General features: G+C 41.7%; 1 long non-coding RNA gene across 2 annotated transcripts; it reads right to left on the bottom strand.

Annotated features, from left to right (window-relative positions):
• Window positions 1–707: 707 nt before the first annotated feature.
• On the bottom strand, window positions 708–7,286 carry LOC111972066 (uncharacterized). Of its 2 annotated transcripts, XR_002878362.2 has the most exons (7): window positions 7,159–7,286; window positions 4,543–4,641; window positions 4,045–4,415; window positions 3,077–3,928; window positions 2,807–2,977; window positions 2,598–2,659; window positions 708–2,507 (listed from the first exon to the last, which is right to left on the bottom strand). It is a non-coding gene; the product is annotated as an uncharacterized lncRNA (long non-coding RNA). The 2 variants fall into 2 exon arrangements; XR_011480836.1 differs by lacking the exon at window positions 2,598–2,659.
• Between the last annotated feature and the right edge of the window lie 251 nt (window positions 7,287–7,537).

Raw genomic sequence — 7,537 nt, 5'->3', positions numbered from 1 at the left:
GCTGCCAAAGGTGCTTCAACAAAGTACTAACTAAAGTGTCTGAATACTTATGTAAATGTAATATTTCAGTTTTTTCAAAAATTCTAAAAAACTGTTTTCACTTTGTTATTATAGGTTATCGTGTGTAGATTGATGAAAATGTGGAACAAATCAAGGGGTCTGAATAGTTTCTGAATGCACTGTACATGTGTGTAAAATTGTAAAGTGTTGTTGCTACAGGGGGGTTGTTTTTGTTTAATTAAATAGGTATACATATTTTCCTTTAGCTAATTGATCTTGGAATCTGATGTATTACCACAAATATTATAAAATCATTATTTTCAAGCGGGTTTGGTGCCTGAGTTTCTACATATGATCTATGTGCCCCCCACTCTACAGGAATAATACAAGCCTACTGCTGTGAGTTTAAGCTGTTCCAACATAATCCAAAGGATGGCAGCCTAAAATCCCAATCCTGCTATATTGCATGTACAGTGGGTATAGAAAGTCACCACCCCCTTTCAAAATGTTCACCTTTTGTTGCCTTACAGCCCTTTTGTTGCCCTACAGGCTGTAAGGCAACAAACGGTGAACATTTTGAAAGGGGGTGGTGACTTTCTATACCCACTGTAACTAGAACATTATTTCATGCAAAACAGGCTGCCTAGACCACAAATCATGAGGCTTTTTTTGTTATTATTGCAAATCAAAAGTTGGATACGGTTTATGAAAACATTGCAACAAAGTAATGATATATACTTTTCCCCAAAAAGATTCTATATGGAAAATTACAATATAGTTATGCACCCCCGGATTTAGCCTCAGGTCTTCAGGGTTGAGCCTCGAATGTTCTGAATGTCCATTGAAGTCCCTGCATAAGACCAAATTCGAGCTGGTTGGTCAGATATATGCACAAACTAATCCAAACTGTTTCGGCTTGGAAGCWTGSKYYCACCTTTAGGGTACGCTACGACCGCTGGTGGGCAAACTGCAAGTAGCCACGTGGTCCTCTTTCTAACCCTGGTCTGAAAAAGCATCCATCCTCCCCTTACTCTCAGGAGATCTTATGAAGATAATTTGACAGGAATGCTATGGCTACCTCTGGCTGAAAAAGATGAAGAAAGAAACACATTTCTCACATTTTCTCCAGCCAACTTTGTGGGGAGCTTATTGTGCTCAGACTGCAATAAGATGAAAGCCAACTTATTTGGCCTTATTTTTATTTGATCTTTTATCCTTATTTTAAATCGGATTGGTTATTATGAGATAAGGTGGTCAAATAGTACAGAGTACTAGGCTCATACATTTTGGGGCGGCAGGTGGTTAGAGCTTTGGGCCAGTAACTGATTGAATCCCCGAGCTGATAAGGTAAATGACTTAAATGTAAAAATCTGTTGTTCTGCCCCTGAACAAGGCAGTTAACCCACTGTTCCTAGGCCGTCATTGTAAATAAGAATGTGTTCTTAACTGACTTGCCTGGTTAAATAAAAATAACAAAGTTTCTTACAGGAGTGTGTGTGTCTGTAGGGCAGCCCTCGGAGTGCCTCTTATTAACTGTATGCAAGAATTTCCTCTGTGTTGTATTTGGAATTCAACATTCTCTGTGTTGATCTTACCAACTCCCATTGTCACACCTCTAAGAGATAGTTATGTTGTGATAACATCCTGTAGGTCTGATATCTGATTGGAGGTTAACTTTACAGTAATACTATTGGTCAGCAACTCAGATTTTGAATCCAAACAACTCAGATGCATATAAAAGGGTCTTAGATTCATTGTTCTTTCTCTTATGCTGTGGTAAGATACCTATGCTCTTCTCTCTCCCATGAGGTATGGGCCATGGTACAAGCCATGGTTCCTTTGTCTCTCTTTCTCTCTCTGATCATGCTTAGAAAAATGCCCTGTAATGCTTTGCAAATTGAGCTTTATGGCCTTGTAATGTATGTGAATCCATTCATTTTGCAAAGTAATTAAATGAACTTGTATTTTTTATTCTTCAGCTTCCTAAGTCTTGACCACACTGTCTGCTTTCCACCTTCTCCACTGCAGTCCCATCGATGTGGATAGGGGGGTGCTCCCTCTGCTGTTTCCTGAAGCCCATGATCAGCTCCTTTGTTTTGTTGACGTTGAGTGAGAGGCTATTTTCCTGGCACTACACTCCCAGGGCCCTCACCTCCTCTCTGTAGGCTGTCTCGTCATTGTTGGTAATCAGGCCTACTACTGTTGAGTCATCTGCAAACTTGATAATTGAGTTGGAAGCGTGTGTGGCCACGCAGTCATGGATGAACAGGGAGTACAGGAGGGGGCCCCAGTGTTGAGGATCAGCGAAGTGGAGGTGTTGTTTCCTTTTTGATGAACAGTTCATCAAACACACAGACTGTTAGTTGCCTGACAGGGAACAAGCCTCTTGTCCACCAATATAGCAGTTGTCAATCTTGCTCTGTCTTCTTCCGACGGCAAGGAGGTATGGCTGTCGACCATGGCTCCCATCAAGATGTTCTTCAATGCGGTAGCATGACTGCAACACACTAAGGGTATTTTTAAGTCACTCTACACATGTTAAAACAATGAAGAGACAACCCAAAAAAGGAATTACACAACAATCACTGTCATCTTACGTTATGAAAGTGCACTAGTCTGCCAAAAGCATTACTGGCACTGATCTTGGTCTTCTTTCCTCCTGATGGTTGTTGGYAGAGATGAAGCAGCAGCAGGGAGGATATATAATTTCCCAGTTTGAGGGCAAGAAAAGGCAAACACCCCAAATCACATAAAACAATATCGCTAAGTTTGGAACATTGCACAACACACGAGAGAATCCACTTACTGGTTTTGCTGTCATTCTCTGGCAGTTTTTCAGCAGACTTTCAGGAGGCGAAGCAAATCGGTGGTCGTAGTCAAGGATTTTGCCAGTTTGATGACTTCAATGCAGTGTCCCACTTTTCAGGAGCTTAGAGGATGTTTCATCATCGAACATCAGCAAAAAGTCCTGGTTCACCTAAACAAAGTGGATCAACTCAACTTCATGACCAACTCATGTTCTCAATCAAGACAAATAGCCTGTAGTTCTGATTCCAAGACATACTACATCACTCACCAATCCTCTGATTTCCAGAAACCTGTGAAAGACTGTAAGGACATCTCTGCTATAAACTAGCTCCTGGCAATACTGGAACACCTCCATCTTCTGCTATATTTGTTTTTCATCAGCCGAGTGAACAAGGAATAATATGGCCTCCTTGCAAGCATCACCAACAAGCTTGTGGTCCAGGACAGTCTTCCTCCTATGGGTTGGGCCTCCCGACTGGGGTGAAATACTCTTCTTGATGGGTTGACGTGAGGTCTTCTTTRATACCATCTTCAGGAGATAATTCAGATATCTTTTACCCGCGTCAGGATCATAGAAGTTTTCCCTTAGATGTGGGAAAAGGTGACCATCATGGTAGTCAAACGGTTATTATTTTTTGACTTGATTCTATGACTATTTGATGCCCCTTTCTGTCCACAGGACAAGTGTCAAAATATTAAAGCAAGCATGCTCTACCAGCACTCACAAAGCCTTTTTGAGAAGGAGGGTTCCCACTTGTCAACAGAGAGAACGTTATGCTCTTGGAATATTGACTTGATCGTCCCTTAGTTGAGAGATCCTTTTTCCATCAAACGGTAAAGCATACACAGGCCAAATATGTTTATCCTTTTGTTGAAGGTACGGCATCTTTCCACAGTCTCATACTGATGCCAAATAACATAAATGTATAGTTTGATTGTTTTGATCCATTGTTTGTGGCCAGATTGGAAAATGAGAAGCTATCCCCTACATCTATTTCATGTGGCTGACTAAGATGGCAATCATCTCTCTCCTGGTTCTGTGGTCCAATGTTTTGGTTGTCTGGTACTCATCGAATACGTCTTGCCCACCAGGTCTACTAGTCAGGGCATCTCGGACCATCTATGAAGACAAGAGAAAAGTTAAACAATTTGGGGTTGGTTAATGCTGTTGGAATCTCCATGAAGAGCAAACACAGAAATGGGATTTTCAACATCCAATATCAGTTATCATTGTACCTCTTTTGCTACTGCGGAGTCGATGACCTCATCTCCTAAGGTTGTGTTGGCCTTTTTGGACGGTCTTCCTGGAGATCTCAGGTCTAAATCAAGAGGGATAATGTGTCTGTGCACGAACGAGGTGTTGAAGAGCATGCAGGAGAAAAGTCTGAGCACAAACAATGGATCAAAGCAATCAATCTATACATTCATGTTATTTGATATCATTATGTGAGACTGTAGAAAGATAACTTCATGAAGATCTTTGATTGTGAGGCACAGGTCTGGATTGGCCTCAATCAGGTCCAGCAGGATATCCTCCTCCACCTCAGTTTGGGAATCATCAAACATTTGTATTTGTGTTGAAGAGGGCAATCCAAACCTATTTTGGACTACATAAAAGAGAGACTAAGCAGAATACAGGGAGGTAAGCCACCTAGGTGGCAACATAATGGGTCTGACCCAAATCAAGTCCAAGGGTTTAATTAAGAAAATACATCAGACAGAGCATATATTCACCTTGATTGATGACATCTCCGTACGAGAACCCAGGCTGAAACRTCATGAACTTCTTGCATTTTTGGTGTTGGACTTTKACCAACATGTTACACTGCACTGCTGCATAATGCAATTACACACAARGTCATATTTCAGTTCAATTTGGTTGCAAACATGTTATGGTGAAGCTGTACATATAGAAACAATCACACAAAATGCCCCTTTATACCCTCTCCCCTGCAGTGTATCAACCATTTGTTTCAAATGGCACTTGGCACAGATGGCACAGATCTGGGGCTTGGCAAGGCAACATTCCAGTGAAATCAACCAACCAATCTAACTAGCTATGACCACCACTCAAATCTATAGGAAATATAAACTGACCAATACAGTCGTGGCCAAAAGTTGAGAATGACACAAATATACATTTCACAAAGTCTGCTTCCTCAGTTTGTATGATGGCAATTTGCATATACTCCAGAATGTTGTGAAGCGTGATCGATCAGATGAATTGCAATTAATTGCAAAGTCCCCCTTTGCCATGCAAATTAACTGAATCCCAAAAACAACATTTCCACTGCATTTCAGCCCTGGCACAAAAGGACCAGCTGACATATCAGTGATTCTCTCATTAATACAGGTGTGAGTGTTGCCGAGGACAAGGCTGGAGATCACTCTGTCATGCTGATTGAGTTCGAATAACAGACTGAAAGCTTCAAAAGGAGGGTGGTGCTTGGAATCATTGTTCTTCCTCTGTCATCCATGGTTACCTGAAAGGAAACACTGCTTTGCACAAAAAGGGCTTCACATGCAAGAATATTGCTGTCAGTAAGATTGCACCAAAATCAACCATTTATCAGATCATCAAGAACTTCAAGGAGAGCGGTTCAATTGTTGTGAAGAAGGCTTCAGGGCGCCCAAGAAAGTTCAGCAAGCGCCAGGACCGTCTCCTAAAGTTCATTCAGCTGCGGGATCGGGGCACCACCAGTACAGAGCTTGCTCAGGAATGGCAGCAGGCAGGTGTGAGTGCATCTGCACGCACCATAAGGCGAGAGACTTTTTTGGGGTGGCCTTGGTGTCAAAAGCGGCAGCAAAGAAGCCACTTCTCTCCAGAAAACATCAGGGGACAGACTGATATTCTGCAAGTACAGGGATGGACTGCTGAGGACTGGGGATAAGTAAATTTTCTCTGATGGAATCCCTTTCCGATTGTTGGGGCATCCGGAAAAAAAGCTTGTCCGGAAAGACAAGTGAGCGCTACCATCAGTCCTGTGTCATGCCAACAGTAAGCATCCTGAGACCATTCATGTATGTGTGTCTTTCAGCCAAGGGAGTGGGCTCACTCACCATTTTGCCCTAAGAACAGCCATGAATAAGAATGGTAACCAACACAATCCTCCGAGGAGCACTTGCCCAACCATCCAGGAACAGTTTGGTGACGAACAATGCCTTTTCCAGCATGATGGAGCACCTTGCCATAAGGCAAAAGTGATAACTAAGTGGCTCGGGGAATAAAACATTGACATTTTGGGTCCATGGCCAGGAAAATCCCCAGACCTTAATCCCATTGAGAACTTGTGGTCAATCCTCAAGAGGCAGCTGGACAAACAAAACCCACAAATTCCGACAAACTCCAAGCATTGATTATGCAAGAATGGGCTGCCATCAGTCAGGATGTGGCCCAGAAGTTAATTGACAGCATGCCAGAGCGGATTGCAGAGGTCTTGAAAAAGGATCAAAACTGCAAATATTGACTCTCTGCATCAACTTCATGTAATTGTCAATAAAAGCATTTGACACTAATGAAATGCTTGTAATTATACTTCAGTATGCCATAGTAACATCTGACAAAAATATCTAAAGACACTGAAGCAGCAAACTTTGTGAAAATGTATATTTGTGTCATTCTCAAAACGTTGGCCACGACTGTACATTTCAAGCCATAATGGCTTGAACACAATGTCTGATGTGTGATTAACAACAAGCACACACCATAGACATGTTAATCTAAATGACCGAGGACAACCCTATCACATCTGGCCACTTGCGCTATCTAGCTAACGTTAGCGCTAAGTTACAAGATGTTGAGGTCGATGTTGTAGCTAGCAATATAGCTAGCTAGCTATCTAACAATTTCTGTCCAGACAAACATTCTTAGTTATATGCATTTTGAAGAACAAATTAGTAGWTACGAGCCATGTTGTTACCTTCACTTCCTGGCTAGCTACATGCTGCACCAAACGAGGCTCAAATTGATCACACTTGGTCACACCCCAATTAACACCATGCACGTGCTGCACCACCTTTGTTAGTTGGCCTCATGAATTCAACACGCACATGGTTGAAATCACGGTACAGCCTAACTCTGWTCCMTTTGGATTTCGATTCATTTTCTTAAATCTAATGAACTAATGAAGTTGAGACAAAGTTCCCGCTAACATTTAGCTAMATAGCTAATTCATCTAGCACTAACGTTAACTAACCACGTTAGCTAGCTAGCAACCTTCTAAATCTAAACTTCGCAGATGTAGCTATATCTACAAACAAAGATCTCGACCATACACTTTGCCGATATAACAAGTTTGGCCACCAGCTAACTTAATAAAAAATATATTAAATCATGAACGTATTACTTACCATTCACTGCTGCACAATTCCWGCTGCCCTTGCAGCATCGGCAATTAGATGAAAAGGAAGTTTCAAGTTAAAACCGGAAGCTCAATCAACACTACTCAGTGCCACCGCCCAACCTCTMTACAGTAACTCTCACCTGGGAATTATATTAGCACAGAGGGTTAAATCAACACCTCTTAACACTAAACATGTAACACCAAGAAAATGAACCCTTGTTAATTAACACAGGCCAATTTTCTGTGCAGTGTTCATTGGTTTCACAGACATATGAACACCATACCAATAATGAGACTATTGTGGTACTTTCGCATCCAAAAGCCAACACTACGTTCTTGAAATGTTCTGGCATTGGTTTGAAGCTGTGTTTTTAACAGTTTCACTT

This window comes from Salvelinus sp. IW2-2015, linkage group LG2 (assembly GCF_002910315.2).
Source record: "Salvelinus sp. IW2-2015 linkage group LG2, ASM291031v2, whole genome shotgun sequence".
In the NCBI taxonomy this organism is placed as follows: Eukaryota; Metazoa; Chordata; class Actinopteri; order Salmoniformes; family Salmonidae; genus Salvelinus; species Salvelinus sp. IW2-2015.
The sequence above is the reverse complement of the archived record's forward strand: the minus strand, read 5'-3'. Positions and strand labels throughout refer to the sequence as shown.